A 20697-nucleotide genomic window follows, 5' to 3' on the forward strand; every position below is an offset into this window, starting at 1 on the left:
AAATTTGAATCTGGGATTTCTCACGGCATGAACGAGAATCAAACTCTTAAACCAGCAAGCCACTATGCAAGAAATATTTTATGTTATATATGTACTATCTGCTGACAAATTGGAATTCTTTGAAAGACGTTTTTACGAAAGATATAATGCCCTGTAAAACACAGTACACCTGCAAGGGCTCATCTGAGAATTGAACCCGGGTCCTCTCGCAACCGAATCGAGAATCATACCCATAGACCAATGAACCACTAAATTGAGAGATTTTCACAAGGCGAGAATCATACCCCTAGACCAACGAGCAGCTACAGTGATTAAATTTCACATGGCGTCAGAAGCATCAGATAGTCAGAAAACTTTCTCTGACGAATCAAGGGCACCCTAAGCCAGAATCATACCCCTAGACCAACGAGCCACTGCAAAACAGTAACTTTACATGGCAACACTATCTGCTGACAAACCGGCATTCTCAGAAAAAAGGCCTCTGTGTAAGCCACAACGCCCTTACAAAACAAAAGACAAGTGTAAGGGTTCAACTGAAAATTGAACCTAGGATTTCTCATGGCATGAACGAGAATCATACTCCTAGACCAGCAAGCCAATATGCAAAGGAATGTTTTATGTGGCGACACTATCTGCTGACAAATTGGAATTCTTCGAAAGACATTTTAATGAAAGACATAGTGCCCTGTAAAACACATAACACCTGTAAGGGCTCGTCTGGGATTTGAACCCGGGACCTCTCAGACCCGAAGCGAGATTCATACCCCTAGACCAACGAGCCACCAAATTGAATTAATTTCACATGATGTCAGAAGCATCAGATAGTCAGAAAACTTTCTCTAACGAATCAAGGGCACCCTAAGCGAGAATCATACCCCTAGACCAACGAGCCACTGCAATACAGTAACTTTATATGGCAACACTATCAGCTGACGAACTGGCATTCTCAGAAAAAAGCCCTCTGTGTAAGCCACAACGCCCTTACAAAACAGCAGACAACTGTAAGGGCTCAACCGAAATTTGAATCTGGGATTTCTCACGGCATGAACGAGAATCATAGTCCTAGACAACCAAACCACTATGCAAAGGAATGCTTTATGTGCCGACACTATCTGCTGACAAACTGGAATTCTTCGAAAAACGTTTTTTATGAAAGCCATAATGCCCTGTAAAACAACAAAATAACTGCAAGGGCTCGTCCGGGATTTGAACCCGGGACCTCTCGCACCCTAAGCGAGAATCATACCCCTAGACCAACGAGCCACAAAAGCTTGAATATTTTACAAGACATCAGAAGGAACAGATGGGCTTTTGCTTCATTTGGACCCGGGACTTCTGCAATGGTTCGTCCAGGATTTGAAAACGGGCCCTCTCGCACCTTAAGCGAGAATCATGCCCGTAGACCAACGAGCAACTGCAAAATAGCCACTTTACATGGCAACACTATCTGCTGACAAACCGGCATTCTCAGAAAAAGGCCTCTGTGTAAGCCACAACGCCCTTACAAAACAAAAGACAACTGTAAGGGTTCAACTGAAATTTGAACCTAAGATTTCTCATGGCATGAACGAGAATCAAACTCTTAAACCAGCAAGTCACTATGCAAGAAATATTTTATGTGGCGACACTATCTGCTGACAAATTGGAATTCTTTGAAAGACGTTTTTATGAAAGATATAATGCCCTGTAAAACAACAGAATAACTGCAAGGGCTCGTCCGGGATTTGAACCCGGGTCCTCTCGCAACCGAAGCGAGAATCATACCCATAGACCAATGAACCACTAAATTGAGAGAATTTCACAAGGCGTGAGATAGTCAGAAAACTTTCTCTAACGAATCAAGGGCACCCTAAGTGAGAATGATACCCCTAGACCACCGAGCCACTGCAAATTAGCAACTTTATATGGCAACACTATCTGCTGACAAACTGGCAATCTCAGAAAAAAGGCTTCTGTGTAAGCCACAACGACCTTACAAAACAGCAGACAAGTGTAAGGGCTCAACCGAAATTTGAATCTGGGATTTTTCATTGCATGAACGAAAATCAAACTCCTAGACCAGCAAGCCACTATGCAAAGGAATGTTTTATGTGGTGACACTATCTGCTGACAAACTGGAATTCTTCGAAAGACATTTTAATGAAAGACATAGTGCCCTATAAAACACATAACATCTCTTAGGACTCATCCAGGATTTGAACCCAGGACCTCTCGCACCCTAAGCGAGAATCATACCCCTAGACCAACAAGCAACTACAGTGATAAAATTTCACATGGCGTCAGAACCATCAGATAGTCAGAACACTTTCTCTGACGAATCAAGGGCACCCTAAGCCAGAATCATACCCCTAGACCAACGAGCCACTGCAAAACAGTAACTTTACATGGCAACACTATCTGCTGACAAACCGGCATTCTCAGAAAAAAAGGCCTCTGTGTAAGCCACAACGCCCTTACAAAACAAAAGACAACTGTAAGGGTTCAACTGAAATTTGAACCTAGGATTTCTCATGGCATGAACGAGAATCATACTCCTAGACCAGCAAGCCACTATGCAAAGGAATGTTTTATGTGGCGACACTATCTGCTGACAAATTGGAATTCTTCGAAAGACATTTTAATGAAACACATAGTGCCCTGTAAAACACATAACACCTGTAGAGCTCGTCTGGGATTTGAACTCAGGACCTCTTACACCCGAAGCGAGATTCATACCCCTAGACCAACAAGCCACCAAATTGAAAAAATTTTACATGATGTCAGAAGCATCAGATAGTCAGAAAACTTTCTCTAACGAATCAAGGGCACCCTAAGCAAGAATCATACCCCTAGACCAACGAGCCACTGCAATACAGTAACTTTATATGGCAACACTATCAGCTGACGAACTGGCATTCTCAGAAAAAAGCCCTCTGTGTAAGCCACAACGCCCTTACAAAACAGCAGACAACTGTAAGGGCTCAACCGAAATTTGAATCTGGGATTTCTCACGGCATGAACGAGAATCATAGTCCTAGACAACCAAACCACTATGCAAAGGAATGCTTTATGTGCCGACACTATCTGCTGACAAACTGGAATTCTTCGAAAAACGTTTTTTATGAAAGCCAGAATGCCCTGTAAAACAACAGAATAACTGCAAGGGCTCGTCCAGGATTTGAACCCGGGACCTCTCGCACCCTAAGCGAGAATCATACCCCTAGACCAACGAGCCACAAAAGCTTGAATATTTCACAAGACATCAGAAGGAACAGATGGTCAGAAATCCTTATCTAACAAACATTGAAGCAGGGCTTTTGCTTCATTTGGACCCGGGACTTTTGCAATGATTCGTCCAGGATTTGAAAACGGGACCTCTCGCACCTTAAGCGAGAATCATGCCCGTAGACCAACGAGCAACTGCAAAATAGCCACTTTACATGGCAACACTATCTGCTGACAAACCGGCATTCTCAGAAAAAGGCCTCTGTGTAAGCCACAACGCCCTTACAAAACAAAAGACAACTGTAAGGGTTCAACTGAAATTTGAACCTAAGATTTCTCATGGCATGAACGAGAATTAAACTCTTAAACCAGCAAGCCACTATGCAAGAAATATTTTATGTGGCGACACTATCTGCTGACAAATTGGAATTCTTTGAAAGACGTTTTTATGAAAGATATAATGCCCTGTAAAACACAGTACACCTGCAAGGGCTCATCCGAGAATTGAACCCGGATCCTCTCGCAACCGAAGCAAGAATCATACCCATAGACCAATGAACCACTAAATTGAGAGAATTTCACAAGGCGTCAGATAGTCAGAAATCTTTCTCTAACGAATCAAGGGCACCCTAAGTGAGAATCATACCCCTAGACCACCGAGCCACTGCAAAACAGCAACTTTATATGGCAACACTATCTGCTGACAAACTGGCATTCTCAGAAAAAAGGCCTCTGTGTAAGCCGCAACGACCTTACAAAACAGCAGACAAGTGTAAGGGCTCAACCGAAATTTGAATCTGGGATCTTTCATTGCATGAACGAAAATCATACTCCTAGACCAGCAAGCCACTATGCAAAGGAATGTTTTATGTGGCGACACTATCTGCTGACAAACTGAAGTTCTTCGAAAGATATTTTTATGAAGGACATAGTGCCCTGTAAAACGCATGACACCCACAAGGGCTCATCCGGGATTTGAACCCGGGACCTCTCTCACCAAAAAAGCGAGAATCATACCCCGAGGCCAACGAGTTACTACATTGATAAAACTTCACATGGCGTCAGAACCATCAGATAGTCAGAAAACTTTCTCTAACGAATCAAGGGCACCCTAAGCGAGAATCATACCCCTAAACCAACTAGCTACTGTAACAGCCACTTTACATGGCAAAATTATCTGCTGATGAACTGGCATTCTCAGAAAAAAGGCCTGTGTGTAAGCCCGTAGACCTTACAAAACAGCCGACAACTGTAAGGGCTCAACCGAAATTTGAATCTGGGATTTTTCATTGCATGAACGAAAATAATACTCCTAGACCAGCAAGCCACTATGCAAAGGAAGGTTTTATGTGGCGACACTATCTGCTGACAAACTGGAATTCTTCGAAAGACATTTTAATGAAAGTCATAGTGCCCTGTAAAACACATGACACCTGCAAGGGCTCGTCCAGGATTTGAACCAGGGACCTCTCACACCCAAAGCGAGAATCATACCCCTAGACCAACGAGCCACTACAGTGATGAAATTTCACATGGTGTCAGAAGCATCAGATAGTCAGAAAACTTTCTCTGATGAATCAAGGGCACCCTAAGCCAGAATCATACCCCTAGACGAACGAGCCACTGCAAAAAAGTAACTTTACATGGCAACACTATCTGCTGACAAACCGGCATTCTCAGAAAAAAGGCCCCTGTGTAAGCCACAACGCCCTTACAAAAGACAACTGTAAGGGTTCAACTGAAATTTGAACCTAGGATTTCTCATGGCATGAACGAGAATCATACTCCTAGAACATCAAGCCACTATGCAAGAAATATTTTATGTGGCGACATTATCTGCTGACAAATTGGAATTCTTTGAAAGATGTTTTAACGAAAGATATAATGCCCTGTAAAACACAGTACACCTGCAAGGGCTCATCCGGGAATTGAACACAGGTCCTCTCGCAACCGAAGCAAGAATCATACCCATAGACCAATGAACCACTAAATTGAGAGAATTTCACAAGGCGTCAGATAGTCAGAAATCTTTCTCTAACGAATCAAGGGCACCCTAAGTGAGAATCATACCCCTAGACCACCGAGCCACTGCAAAACAGCAACTTTATATGGCAACACTATCTGCTGACAAACTGGCATTCTCAGAAAAAAGGCCTCTGTGTAAGCCACAACGACCTTACAAAACAGCAGACAAGTGTAAGGGCTCAACCGAAATTTGAATCTGGGATCTTTCATTGCATGAACGAAAATCATACTCCTAGACCAGCAAGCCACTATGCAAAGGAATGTTTTATGTGGCGACACTATCTGCTGACAAACTGAAGTTCTTCGAAAGATATTTTACGAAGGACATAGTGCCCTGTAAAACGCATGACACCCACAAGGGCTCATCTGGGATTTGAACCCGGGACCTCTCTCACCCAAAGCGAGAATCATACCCCTAGGCCAACGAGCCACTACATTGATAAAATTTCACATGGCGTCAGAACCATCAGATAGTCAGAAAACTTTCTCTAACGAATCAAGGGCACCCTAAGCGAGAATCATACCCCTAAACCAACTAGCTACTGTAACAGCCACTTTACATGGCAAAACTATCTGCTGACGAACTGGCATTCTCAGAAAAAAGGCCTCTGTGTAAGCCCGTAGACCTTACAAAACAGCAGACAACTGTAAGGGCTCAACCGAAATTTGAATCTGGGATTTCTCATTGCATGAACGAAAATAATACTCCTAGACCAGCAAGCCACTATGCAAAGGAATGTTTTATGTGGCGACACTATCTGCTGACAAACTGGAATTCTTCGAAAGACATTTTAATGAAAGTCATAGTGCCCTGTAAAACACATGACACCTGCAAGGGCTCGTCCGGGATTTGAACCCGGGACCTCTCACACCCAAAGCGAGAATCATACCCCTAGATCAACAAGCCACTGCAAAACAGTAACTTTATATGGCAACACTATCAGCTGACGAACTGGCATTCTCAGAAAAAAGGCCTCTGTGTAAGCCACAACGCCCTTACAAAACAGCAGACAACTGTAAGGGCTCAACCGAAATTTGAATCTGGGATTTCTCACAGCATGAACGAGAATCATAGTCCTAGACAACCAAACCACTATGCAAAGGAATGTTTTATGCGCCGACACTATCTGCTGACAAACTGGAATTCTTCTAAATACATTTTTTTGTCTTTATTTTAACAAAACAAAAAAGAACAGAACAATGACAACAGCTTACAACCAAGAAATTTCTTAGCATCACAGCACATAATGAAAATTAAAATCAAAAAGAAGACATAAAAATACAGAGTAATAATAAAAATAGAAAAGTACATAAATTAACCAAAGTTTATGGTGATTTAAGGTTTTGCAAAAATGTACCTGAAATCCTAGGACCTACATATTCAAGCAACGGAGTCCAGATCTGATAAAAAGTGTTTTTCTATGGAGAGAGATTAGACTCAATAATAATTCACGCAAAAGACACGATGTACACATGCGTAGCCAAATTCACATGCGTAAAATATTTATTTATACTCACAAAAACAATTCACATGCACAAAATAAAAATACATTTTCATAAAATACATTTCACAAATGCAAAACACCATTTGCAAATATATAAGAGTGTACAAAAAGTTTTGAATGTTTAAAATTCACGAGTTCATCCTGAATGAGAATGTGCAAATCCTCTCTCACGTACGACTCACCCTGAATACGAGTGTGTGCATTTTTGAGACTTTCCTGTCAGCACACACCTCCCACGTGAGTCACTCGTGCCCTGTAGCCAATAAGATGCGAGCTTACTGTTCAACCAATCACAACTCCCTGAGAACGTGGGAATGACCGAAGCGCTTCACTGTGCGCTCCATTTGCGCAGTCTGACCTAATTAACGGAGATGATCCTCTAAGAAGAAGAATACTCCTCTATTTAGCATGGCAGGTGAAGAGCGGGATGCGCGGGTAAGTGGTTACTTGATTTCTATAGTGGTTTATGTATGCAAAGATTAAGTATCAAACGTTTGTTAAAGCAATGGCTGCTGTTGTTTATAATGTAAACTTTATAACGTAAATTAAGTCCGTTATTAAGCCAACATGGCGAGTGAAGAACGGGATGGTCGTGTAAAATAGCATGGCTTCTGTCATGGTCGATTCTAGGATTGTCATTCAAGGGAGCTCAGCTATAAATTTGATCAAGGACTAATTTGGAGGTGGAATCGATCGCGTACTAAAGTGAAGACCGGGAGAGCGTAATGCCGTTTTGGGTGTGGGTGGGTATGGGGGGTGGAGAGAGGAGATGATCGCCGACTGTAAGGAACGGGCGGGGTGGGGGTCGGCAGTGTTGATCGCGGACTATGAAGATAACAAATGATAAAAGGTATAATTGGTATTTGTCTTACAGGCACTGTCATCAGAAGTAGAAATAGCAGCAAAAGCTCTGATCGATGTATTAGCCAGGGGCCTTACTCCATCTTCGTAAAGAAATGCACTAGCTAGTGGTAGTAGACCAATGAGAGAAAGCATCTCAAGTGGGACCATTCCTTTGCCTGCAGAGCCTGAAAACATGGTAAGGCAAGCCTTAAAAAGGTAATTTTTCATGTTTACTGTAAAACACAACTTTTTGTGTCATGCAAAAGATGTTTCTTATTATTAATATGTTTATTCATTTTGCCCTTTTGTCACTATAGGCAATTCCCAAGTATGTTTGGGACAGAGATTTTTCTGTGGCCAAACCTGGAAACATTAAAAAAAATGATTTTCAAATCCATGTCCTCTCTGAACCCACACCCTTCACACCAAAAGGAGATGAAGACCTTGAGCTTGTCCATGCTGGACTTGGAAAAAGGCTTTTAACTGTTCCAGATAATTTTAAACACAGTGAGGTAATTGCAAATGTTACTATAATACTAGGAATTGATGGGAGTTTTATATCTGTTGGAAAAAAAAAAAAAAAAACTAAATGATGAATTTTGTTTCATTCTTAAGATTGTCAGTCTGCTTGAAGAAGAGTTTCCCAAATTAAAAACACTTCAGGGTGGCTGGATGTTTTACAAGTCTACAGGTATTTATGTTTTGCATGTTACATATAAACAAAAAATGATTTGTGTGCATTTGCAATAACTTTGCACTTTTGTAAATTAATGAAACTGGTATGTGCTTTGTTGGCGTTAATAATTTAGTAATAAGCTTCATTAGTTTAAACTTTTTAGTCAAGGACATGTTTCTCTGCCATGTTCTAAGATTATGGCATGCCCTACTTCAGTTTTCCAGTGGTAAACGGAGCTTTATAGAACATTTCTGTCCAAAATTTTAGGTGACACATTTATAACAATATTGCTAGCCCAAGAAGGCAACAGTAGTCCTGAATGTGATTCTCAATTGACTTTGCCATTTGGTGGGGGTGGGCGGCGTAAGCTGTCTATAATTCCCACAGATGCTGATGGATACTCAACTCGACTCCTAAAATCAGTGTCAAATAATGGAAAGAACATGCTGTTTGTAGTTCCATTACAGGAACAGCTTTCCACTGAACCATTACTTTATGATTCTGTGGAGTTTGCTAAGATGCCACAGTCCAGCTGTATGAAATGTGGTAAGAAAATACCACTGCCATTGCTGCCCTTACACATTGAAGAGTGTAAAGAAGCTGAGACAGTAAGTCATACAGTATTATGGTTTTATTTTTCTATCAATATTATTTATTTACAATGCCAATGCATTTTGATTACTTTTATTAGGAGTCTTCAAATGATATGACCATTCTAGATGATGATGTAGACGAAAATGTAATCGAAACTGTTGACCAGCCAAGCTCACTTCACCCCATCTTAGAACCATCATTACAGGTCTTTGATCAAAGCCTATTTCTTGTATTTGGGTATACTCACTATATTTGAATATACCCAATTCGTGGTTCCATAAAGAATGTGTTTGAAGCTATTCAAAATTTGAGACTATTCTTAATATTTTAGAATCTTTTTATGGGGTAGAATATGTATGTTCTTCAACAAATTTGCTACAAACATACATTGTTTAATTTATTTTTACTTTTTACAGATTTGTCCAATTTGCCAGATCTCTTTCCCAACTGATGTCTTGCCTTTTCATGCAAGCATGTGTGGTGAAGGGTAAAGTTATGCTAAAAATTGTAGGATGACATGCCTTTAATACTAAAGGATTAGTTTGCACAGTTTGTTTTGGTTGTATATATCTCGAGGGAGATGTACAAAGATCAGATGGAATGTAGGGTAAAAAATTAACAAAATAATTTTCTGGTGGACTGTCTTAAATTTAAATTAATGTGTTGGTTTCATAAACTGGGTCAGTAGTAGACATTATTAGATTTGATGTATGTAGCTTTTATAAGCCTTGCTTTGAGAAAATCATTACTGGTGACTTTTGACATTAATGACTTTGTCTGGCACTAGGGTCTAAGCCTTGTCTATGAAACTGGGCAAATGCTTTTAATATGCATGAAAATTTTTGATGTGGCTTAATGAACAAAATTGAAATTGTTTGTGTCTTGCCTGTTTTAGAGAAAGGACTTTTGGTGACAATGATTCTTCATTCACTTTAAATACAGAAGAATTGCCAGGACCCTCAACTGCACAATCTTCAACATCCCTGTCTGCAGGTTAGACACAACACATTTTATTTTTTTTTTAGTGCTGTTGTACTGTAAAATGATAAGTGCATCTTTATTCATTTATTCTTTTATCTTTTTTGTATTGTTATTCAACTATGCTTGTAAAATGGTATTTAGATAAATTGTTCATTTGATTTCAGCATGGAAAAATGAAATTGACCCATTCAAATCATCTCGAATGTTCTGTGATGAGTTGCTCTCCATCAATTCACACTGTCCATTTCTATCATTACTCATCAACCAGTTTGATACTATGGATGAACAAGATAGTACCCTGGTTTCATTTTATAAAATGAACAGTGCTAATTGGTCCACTCCATTGAAATATAGATTGACTGGTACTCCTTTTTTTATTATTAAAATCATTTGAATCGCTTATAGTCTGTACAGTTTGTGCAACGAACTTGCTTCATTTTGTATTTTTTTTTAGGAGATGCAGCTGTTGGCAAAGGAGTTAACCGCCATATTTTGTCAATGATGATGCAAAAACTAAAGACTGGCTTCACTTTAAATTTGGGTTTGTAATTGGTTGCAGTTCGGTTACATGTGCACACACGCACACACACACATATATATATATATATATATATATATATATATATATATATATATATATGTATATATATGTATATATATATATATATATATATATATATATATATATATATATATATATATATAAAGTTAATTTTCGTCAACACTGCCTGTAACCCTGACCTTTTTCTGTATGATTTCGTGCACTGTACTTGAGAAGCCTTTTGCACACCTAATAAGATGTAAAATATTCATAACATTATCTTTCTATTTAATGGTGGGCAATGCAGATCGATGCTGACTGGTACCATTACAGTGCATACAGAGAAAACATTTGTTTAGAATTTTACAGATGTGATTTGATGTTTTATGTCTCTTTTGCTTTTGGGCTATTACAGATTTTATACAACTAGTACTATTAGTTAATTCTTACTGATTGGATTTTTTAGGTTCATCTACTACAGCCCTTTTTGAGGGGGAAAAAAACCACCGTGTACCTTCTGCATCTGCTGTACTACGGGACAGCAACCTGTTCCAGATGGCTGGCCGGATGATAGGCCATTCATTTTTGCATGGAGGTCCTAGTCTTTCTAGACTGAGCATACCCGTGGTCATAATCAGCTCAGACCTCGTTTATTTTAAAATAATTTAATTCACAGGAAATAGAAAAATAAGAAAGTTACATTTCTTTTTTAATTCTCCCCAAAATTAAAGAACTTCAGTTAAAATGATTAATGATGTGTCTCCATCAAAAGAATTCTTGAGATTAAAAGTTGATACTGAGGAGAACTTGTCAATTTTGTGAAAGTTATTGAAAACACTGAGCATGTTTATACAATTGCATATACTCATGTACATGACTCATAACACATAATGTCGCGCACATCATTAATTCTATTTTATTTACTTGTGTAAATATATATTTATTCACTTTTTAAATTAAATACAGTAATATTATTGACTAATATGAAAATGTTTATCTGATTTATGTACAATGCAGTTTTTACAGTAATATTTTTTGTCTTTTAGTAGAAATATTATACGAGAGACTTGCTTTGTTTATCAAATAAAGTGTATCTAATTGGATCTGCATTTTAAACATTAAATAAAAGTTTAAAAGATAATATTTTTTGTTTTACATATTTAGGTTTTAGTTATAATACTCCCAAAATATTTTGGCAGAAATCCACAGATTTTTATCAATATTCTTCGCAGAAATAGCAAAAAACGTTGACAGATTCTTTCTGGCCCTACTCATGACTCATAATACGTAATGCATAATACAGAATGTCTCATGTCAATATCCATTTAAACCCTTTTTACAATAAACAAGTTAAATTTGGTGTAACTAAAACAAATTGTACACAGCATTACCTGGTTAACAACCTTTTATGCTTTGCAAAACATTCTTCATTTATAAATGCAGGTTTTGGACCTTCTTTTAAAGTGTGACTTTGAGATTATTAGATTCATGAAAGGCCTAATAAAAGTATCCTCTTTCAATTTTTATTTTGCTCACCTATCATTGCTGGTTAGTAATAGTATATATATATATATATATATATATATATATATATATATTAGGGATGCACGATATATTGGCGGCCATATCGGTATCGGCCGATAAATGCTATTTTTAGGACTATCGTTATCGATTCGATGTCTAAATTCGGCTGATATCTTTAAGCCGATAAATTACGTAATTGTACAGACTTGCGCGCTGCGCACGCGTGGGCGGAACTTGTTCAGACTTGCCCACTGCACTATAATGGATCTCTCTTCACACTGTTTATTCCTTCAAAGTCTGTCATTTCTTCAAGTGGTATTGCTGTGCGTTAATAAGTCAGTAAGTAACCATGTTCCTTATCATTGTAGATGTGTTTGATTGAGTGTCATTGTGTATTTTGCTTTAAATCGCCTCAGGAAAAATATTAACTATGTAAACCTTTCCAGCTCTGTCTCTTTGTTGTGTAGAGATAGCAGGGGATCTTAACTTATTACTCCAGGGCCGAATAATATTAGTTTCGTGGTGAATTGCCTTCTCTTTTAGTTGCAGCCGGTGAATGAACGAGGACACATGTAACTTGGTCCAAAATATTTATTACTTTTCGTGTGGTACAACAAATCAGTCACCTAAAATAGTCTCATTGCCCAAAAACCGCTCCTCTCTCTCTCCCTCTCCCTCTGCGCTTCACACATACACACACCAAACTGCAACTGGACCCGCACATTTTACAACAAGTGTAAACAGTTGTTTGTAATCTGATTATTTGTTATTATCAACACGTTGCTTGTCATGTGTTGTTGATGTAAGATGTATTCAGTTTGATCGAAATATTCATATTGATTATGACGAGCGCGCGAGCTGTCACCGCGCACACACACACACTGTAGCACGGGGGAGAGGTGAATCCAGTCATAGAGGCTCTCGACCAGCGGCTCATTCTGTCTTTATATTCAGCTCTGTTAGCCATAAAGTCAGCTCATTGCAGGTTTTGTATGAAAATCTGACTCTGATGGCAACTCTTCCTCTACAGTTGAGTAAAACTCAGCGGTTTATCATAAACTTTTCATCGATCATTTTCCCCCCCGCAATTGACAGCAAGAACGAGCGCAGACGCATCTGATTGACAAGCAGCAGCTACATGTTCGAAAGAATCTAAAACGCCAAATAGCATGAATCTGTGCCGCATTTTCTAAACGTACTATCTGTAAGCTATTTACTTGTACGGTGGCTCTGAACTGTCAAAACACCTCTAAAAAAGACTTTTTCGTACATGACGTATTTGTACATGTGTACATCACTGTAACACGTTTTATTCAAGAACATTTGAGCTGGTTTCAGTCCTTAATGCTTTCATTGTCATCTTATTTAAATATATTTAATTTGCTTGTTGAATAAATCATATTTTGTTATTTAACCTTCTTAATTTTATGCAACAGTCAAGATGCATGTTAATTTGCTATGAAGAAAAGGAAGTAATGTATTTTTTGCATGCTGATTTATGTGAAATCTTGAATATAGGTCTATAATCACCTTGCAATTTTGAAGTTAAAGCTTTTTTGCTTTGAGTATAGACTATTTAGTTCATAAAAGAAGTTCAATCTTTTATGAAGTTTGCTGTATAAAAATATATCATTTTGAAATATTTATAAATATCGGCCTATACATATCGGTGCATCCCTAATATATATATATATATATATATATATATATATATATATATATATATATATATATATATATATATATATATATATATAGGAACAATCAGAATGTTAATAATTAAATAACTTGTTACTCTTAAAATAATTTACCTTTAACACAATAAACCTAAAACTATAACCTACACACACACACCACTTGCAGACAGCACACAATATAATCTATCAGTGCACATGAGTAGTACAATATGTAATGCATATAAATAATATTTGGAATTTACAGATAGCTGAAGTCCTTCAGTAGTCTAATGAGTACTGGAATTAGCATGTAAGCTAACAAATCACTCATGTTCTCATTCACAATAGCAACACTGGGTTTCCCATACACTGATTTATTTGTAGTAATGTGGGAGTTTTCACATGAAAATTTCTTTAAGGGAAACTAGTTGTCCATAGAAAGTTTAATTGTCTTCATGAAGAAAACTTGTTTATTTTCTAAAATATGTCCATCAAAATAAAAGTGTAGTGTTTTGAAACCAAAGTCTCCATTTGTACCCACAACACATCAAGAGTTTATCAAGTCAAAATCTCATAATCTGACAAAAATCTGATCTGTGGTAACTGGCAAATGGCATTGTGTAGTCTGAACAGGGCTTTATGGAGTCTGCATCAGTCTCTCACTGTCATTGCAAGTTCACACCGGCCGAGTTTAGGTGGACTTTCATTCACCAACATGTTTTGTGAAACTGCAGACAAAAGCCCAAAATTGGAGGCAAATCGGTGTTTGTTCAAGGGAGTGAAAATCAAACAATGTGAATAATCAAAAACACAATCTAAGGGTGTAGGACAGTTTACCCTGTATATCCCCAAACATTTTCTCCTCCCTAATCTTTCTAATTCTCTTTTCAGTGCCGACCATTTGATTGCAGTGTGCACAAATTTGGTTTTCAGTTCATAATAACTTGAAACACATATAGAGTTATTTTGCTTTCTTGCAGCCCTGTGGAAACTCTCACAACCTGGCACATCTTCACCCCTCTTCAGTTATTGAGTTTAAATCTTCAGGTTCAAAGGGTTTCATTCCAGTAACTTGAGATGTATTCAGGAGTTCACACTTGTCCCGAGATGCTATCCCATGCTATCCCAGGAAAGCCTTAAGCTCTGCTGGACAAGGCCTCATTTTTTCTCTCCATTGTGAAGCTTCATGTGATTGACGAGGCTTCTTTTATGTTTGAAGACCTTTCCACTCTCACTGCATCGAAAACGCTCGCCTGAGTGAATCTTCATGTGTTGCTTAATGGAGTCTTTGCATGAGAGACTCTTTCCACAATGATCACATGTAAACACTGTGGTTCCAGTATGACCATTCGTGTGATTCATGATTCTAGCTTTGGTTGTGAAGCTCCTTCCACACTGAGCACATGCAAACGGCTTCTGTTCGGTGTGAGTTATCATGTGGTGTTTGAGTGAGCCTTTATGTGGGAAACTTTTACCTTACCACACTCTGTGCATGTGTAAGGTTTCTCTCCAGTGTGAATCCTCATGTGGATGGTAAGGTTTTGTTTTTGAGAAAAACCTTTCCCACACTGTGTACAAATAAAGCTTCTCTCTCCAGTGTGAGTTTTCATGTGGACTTCAAGGTTGCCATTTTGCTTACAACTCTTTCCACACTGAGGGCAAGAATAGAGCCTCTCCCCAGTGTGAATTCTTCTGTGCACTGCCAAGTTTCCTGTAGAATAGAAGCTTTTTCCACACTGTTAGCATGCGTACAGCCTCTCTCCAGTGTGAATTCTCATGTGCACTTTTAAGTTTCCTGTATTATAGAAGCTTTTTTTCACACTGTTTGCAGGTGTAAGGTTTCTCCCTAGTGTGGTCAAGGTTTGGCTTTTGACTGAAACTCTTTCTACTCTGTTTACAGCTGAAATTACACCTAGACTTGGATTTCCGAGGTTTTCTGTGTGATGAAGTCTTTTTAGTGAGTGTGGGTTTTTCATCACTCATTATTTCTTGTTGTTTCTCTTCTATTTCACTCCATTGATGTGTCTCTTCTTTCAGCACCATCAGGTCTTCAAAAAAGAACAAAAAAGTGAACTTTAGTATAAAGGCAAACTGGCAAGCATGAAATGGATGTTTACCCTAAATATTAAAATGAGCTTACCATTTACTCTCCATCATGTGGTTTTAAACATTTCCTGTCTTCTGGAACACAAAGTAAGCTAGCATTTTTATCACAATATCGTAATTTGTCTTCAACAGAATCAAGAAACTCATCAAGGTTTAAAACCAAACAATGGAAAGTAAATGGTGAGGCTATTTTCATTTCTGTGTCAGAAAGTCATACCAACACTGACTCACATAATCAACACATCTCTTGACTCTGGTTTATTCCCCACTGTATTACTACTGTAATTGTGAATCTTTACTGTTCCTGTTTCAACAGGGTGCTCTTGCTAAAAGGAGCAATGGCAGAGAGAGACTTCCAGTGCAGACTTTGTTAAGATGCTGCAATCTAATCGTGGGAAAGACACTTGCTCCTGAGCAGATTCGAGCTTGGGGATGTGTTGCTGTCACACCAACAAGTCTGCCGTGAGTTTCAAAGAACACATTATACTGACTAGTTGCCAACTTAAATGTACTTTCTTATTTCCAGCGTTCACTGAGACTCACACACACACTCAAGCAGTTTGGCCATATTTAAAACCTTTTCTGGCAGCTGTAGGATTCGAACCCACACCCCCGAAGAGACAGGAGCCTAAATCCAGCGCCTTAGACCACTATGAGCAGAAGCGTGCAGTATCACTTTGCAAGTCTGTTTGCTCAAGCAGAAAGGTCATTCTCAAGCATCCTAAAAGGACTGCCTGGCAGCGGTGGGATTCGAACCCACGCCCCCAAAGAGACTGATGTCTTAATCTAGCACCTTAGACCACTCGGCCACGCTACCTTGCCAAGCTGCTTTCCCTGAGCAGTTTTTGCACCAACTTGTTTCAAGTAGCGCAACAGCACTGGGAAATCAGTTGAATTTGGCCATGCATTGCTGGAGCTCCTCAACAAAGAAAGAGAGCTGCTTAATACCAGCTTAGGAAGCACTCCCACCTTCCTGTCAAGCACAGTTCTGTCTCTATTAGAGCACACCTCAAGGCATTTGAAGTCTACTCCAAACGGCAGCCAGCTGCGATGCATTTAAGCACCTGATTACAAGGTAACTGTTATTTCACAAAAGAGTGAGTTACTGATTCCATCACAGCAGACCCCACATGTTGTTGTTATTATATTCAAATCCAGTTATAGAGTATTACTACTCTAATTGTGAATCTTTACTGTTCCTGTTTCAATAGGGTGCTCTTGCTAAAAGGAGCAATGGCAGAGAGAGACTTCCAGTGCAGACTTTGTTAAGATGCTGCAATCTAATCGTGGGAAAGACACTTGCTCCTGAGCAGATTCGAGCTTGGGGATGTGTTGCTGTCACACCAACGAGTCTGCCGTGAGTTTCAAAGAACACATTATACTGACTAGTTGCCAACTTAAATGTACTTTCTTATTTCCAGCGTTCACTGAGACTCACACACACACTCAAGCAGTTTGGCCATATTTAAAAACTTTTCTGGCAGCGGTGGGATTCGAACCCACACCCCCGAAGAGACAGGAGCCTAAATCCAGCGCCTTAGACCACTACGAGCAGAAGCGTGCAGTATCACTTTGCAAGTCTGTTTGCTCAAGCAGAGAGGTCATTCTCAAGCATCCTAAAAGGACTGCCTGGCAGCGGTGGGATTCGAACCCACGCCCCCAAAGAGACTGAAGCCTTAATCTAGCGCCTTAGACCGCTCGGCCACACTACCTTGCCAAGCTGCTTTCCCTGAGCAGTTTTTGGACCAACTTGTTTCAAGAAGCGCAATAGCACTGGGAAATCAGTTGAATTTCAGTAACTGTTATTTCACAAAAGAGTGAGTTACTGATTCCATCACAGCAGACCCCACATTGTTGTTATTATATTCAAATCCAGTTATAGAGTATTACTACTCTAATTGTGAATCTTTACTGTTCCTGTTTCAATAGGGTGCGCTTGCTAAAAGGAGCAATGGCAGAGAGAGACTTCCAGTGCAGACTTTGTTAAGATGCTGCAATCTAATCGTGGAAAAGACACTTGCTCCTGAGCAGATTCGAGCTTGGGGATGTGTTGCTGTCACACCAACGAGTCTGCCGTGAGTTTCAAAGAACACATTATACTGAATAGTTGCCAACTTAAATGTACTCTCTCATTTCCAGCGGTCACTGAGAACACGCACGCACTCAAGCAGTTTGTCAGTGTTTAAAATCACATCTGGCAGCGGTGGGATTCGAACCCACGCCCCCGAAGAGACTGGAGCCTAAATCCAGCGCCTTAGACCCCTCAGCCACGCTACCCTAGATGTACCTTTGCAGTGGTCCGTTTTCCGCCCAATTTTACGGAAGCAGAACAGCAGAGAAGACGCAGAGCTTCCTAGTGAAGCCCTTAAACTTTGGCCAAGAAGTCTACATTTGGATGCGAGCTGAAGCGTGCAGTATCACTTTGCAAGTCTGTTTGCTCAAGCAGAGAGGTCATTCTCAAGCATCCTAAAAGGACTGCCTGGCAGCGGATGGGATTTGAACCCACACCCACAAAGAGACTGGAGCCTAAATCCAGCGCCTTAGATCCCTTGGCTACGCTATCCCAGATGATTCCATGCAGTGGTCCCTTTTCTGCCCAATTTTACGGAAGCAGAGAGGACGCCGAGCTTCCTAGTGAAGCCCTTCAACTTCGGCCAAGGAGTCTACGTTTGGATGTGAGTGAAAGCATGCAGTATTACTTTACAAGTATGTTTGCTCAAGCAGAGAGGTCATTCTCAAGCATCCTAAAAGGACTGCCTGGCAGAGGTGGGATTTGAACCCACGCCCCCGAAGAGACTGGAGCCTTAATCCAGCGCCGTAGACCGCTCGGCCACACTACCTTGCCAAGCTGCTTTCCCTCAGCAGTTTTCACACCAACTTGTTTCACGTAGCGCAACAGCTTTGTTAAGATGCTGCAATCTAATCGTGGGAAAGACACTTGCTCCTGAGCAGATTCGAGCTTGGGGATGTGTTGCTGTCACACCAACGAGTCTGCCGTGAGTTTCAAAGAACACATTATACTGACTAGTTGCCAACTTAAATGTACTTTCTTATTTCCAGCGTTCACTGAGACTCACACACACACTCAAGCAGTTTGGCCATATTTAAAACCTTTTCTGGCAGCTGTAGGATTCGAACCCACACCCCCGAAGAAACAGGAGCCTAAATCCAGCGCCTTAGACCACTACGAGCAGAAGCGTGCAGTATTACTTTACAAGTATGTTTGCTCAAGCAGAGAGGTCATTCTCAAGCATCCTAAAAGGACTGCCTGGCAGAGGTGGGATTTGAACCCACGCCCCCGAAGAGACTGGAGCCTTAATCCAGCGCCGTAGACCGCTCGGCCACACTACCTTGCCAAGCTGCTTTCCCTCAGCAGTTTTCACACCAACTTGTTTCACGTAGCGCAACATCTTTGTTAAGATGCTGCAATCTAATCGTGGGAAAGACACTTGCTCCTGAGCAGATTCGAGCTTGGGGATGTGTTGCTGTCACACCAACGAGTCTGCCGTGAGTTTCAAAGAACACATTATACTGACTAGTTGCCAACTTAAATGTACTTTCTTATTTCCAGCGTTCACTGAGACTCACACACACACTCAAGCAGTTTGGCCATATTTAAAACCTTTTCTGGCAGCTGTAGGATTCGAACCCACACCCCCGAAGAAACAGGAGCCTAAATCCAGCGCCTTAGACCACTACGAGCAGAAGCGTGCAGTATCACTTTGCAAGTCTGTTTGCTCAAGCAGAGAGGTCATTCTCAAGCATCCTAAAAGGACTGCCTGGCAGCGGTGGGATTCGAACCCACGCCCCCAAAGAGACTGAAGCCTTAATCTAGCGCCTTAGACCGCTCGGCCACACTACCTTTCCAAGCTGCTTTCCCTGAGCAGTTTTTGGACCAACTTGTTTCAAGTAGCGCAACAGCACTGGGAAATCAGTTGAATTTCAGTAACTGTTATTTCACAAAAGAGTGAGTTACTGATTCCATCACAGCAGACCCCACATTGTTGTTATTATATTCAAATCCAGTTATAGAGTATTACTACTCTAATTGTGAATCTTTACTGTTCCTGTTTCAATAGGGTACTCTTGCTAAAAGGAGCAATAGCAGAGAGAGACTTCCAGTGCAGACTTTGTTAAGATGCTGCAATCTAATCGTGGGAAAGACACTTGCTCCTGAGCAGATTCGAGCTTGGGGATGTGTTGCTGCCACACTAACGAGTCTGCCGTGAGTTTCAAAGAACACATTATACTGAATAGTTGCCAACTTAAATGTACTCTCTCATTTCCAGCGGTCACTGAGAACACGCACGCACTCAAGCTGTTTGTCCATGTTTAAAATGACATCTGGCAGCAGTGGGATTCGAACCCACGCCCCCGAAGAGACTGGAGCCTAAATCCAGCGCCTTAGACCCCTTGGCCACCCTACCCTAGATGTATCCTTGCAGTGGTCCATTTTCTGCCCAATTTTACGGAAGCAGAACAGCAGAGAAGACACAGAGCTTCCTAGTGAAGCCCTTAAACTTTGGCCAAGAAGTCTACATTTGGATGTGAGCTGAAGCGTGCAGTATCACTTTGCAAGTCTGTTTGGTCAAGCAGAGAGGTCATTCTCAAGCATCCTAAAAGGACTGCCTGGCAGCGGATGGGATTTGAACCCACACCCACAAAGAGACTGGAGCCTAAATCCAGCGCCTTAGATCCCTTGGCTACGCTATCCCAGATGACTCCATGCAGTGGTCCCTTTTCTGCCCAATTTTACGGAAGCAGAGAGGACGCCAAGCTTCCTAGTGAAGCCCTTCAACTTTGGCCAAGGAGTCTACGCTTGGATGTGAGTGAAAGCATGCAGTATTACTTTACAAGTATGTTTGCTCAAGCAGAGAGGTCATTCTCAAGCATCCTAAAAGGACTGCCTGGCAGCGGTGGGATTCAAACCCACGCCCCCGAAGAGACTGGAGCCTTAATCCAGCGCCTTAGACCGCTCGGCCACGCTACCTTGCCAAGCTACTTTCCCTGAGCAGTTTTCAC

The 20697-nt window shown here is 40.4% G+C and overlaps 1 protein-coding gene, 1 long non-coding RNA gene and 5 other non-coding genes across 9 annotated transcripts in view; 1 reads left to right on the forward strand and 6 right to left on the reverse strand.

The window, feature by feature from the left end:
• The window catches only part of LOC141375011 (zinc finger protein), a 254575-nt gene that overhangs the window by 95828 nt on the left and 138050 nt on the right, over positions 1–20697 (reverse strand). The window lies entirely within an intron of this gene.
• Positions 1192–1263, reverse strand: trnap-agg (transfer RNA proline (anticodon AGG)). Its single transcript has one exon. It is a non-coding gene; the product is annotated as a tRNA-Pro (tRNA).
• Positions 6065–6136, reverse strand: trnap-ugg (transfer RNA proline (anticodon UGG)). The gene has a single exon. It is a non-coding gene; the product is annotated as a tRNA-Pro (tRNA).
• LOC148681913 (uncharacterized) lies at positions 8575–10281 on the forward strand. Its single transcript, XR_015942957.1, has 3 exons — positions 8575–8861; positions 8945–9840; positions 9993–10281. It is a non-coding gene; the product is annotated as an uncharacterized LOC148681913 (long non-coding RNA).
• trnal-uag (transfer RNA leucine (anticodon UAG)) lies at positions 17871–17952 on the reverse strand. Its single transcript has one exon. It is a non-coding gene; the product is annotated as a tRNA-Leu (tRNA).
• trnal-uag (transfer RNA leucine (anticodon UAG)) lies at positions 20021–20102 on the reverse strand. The gene has a single exon. It is a non-coding gene; the product is annotated as a tRNA-Leu (tRNA).
• Positions 20584–20665, reverse strand: trnal-aag (transfer RNA leucine (anticodon AAG)). The gene has a single exon. It is a non-coding gene; the product is annotated as a tRNA-Leu (tRNA).

This window comes from Danio rerio, chromosome 4 (assembly GCF_052040795.2).
Source record: "Danio rerio strain M-AB ecotype USA chromosome 4, GRCz13ab, whole genome shotgun sequence".
Taxonomy (NCBI): Eukaryota; Metazoa; Chordata; class Actinopteri; order Cypriniformes; family Danionidae; genus Danio; species Danio rerio.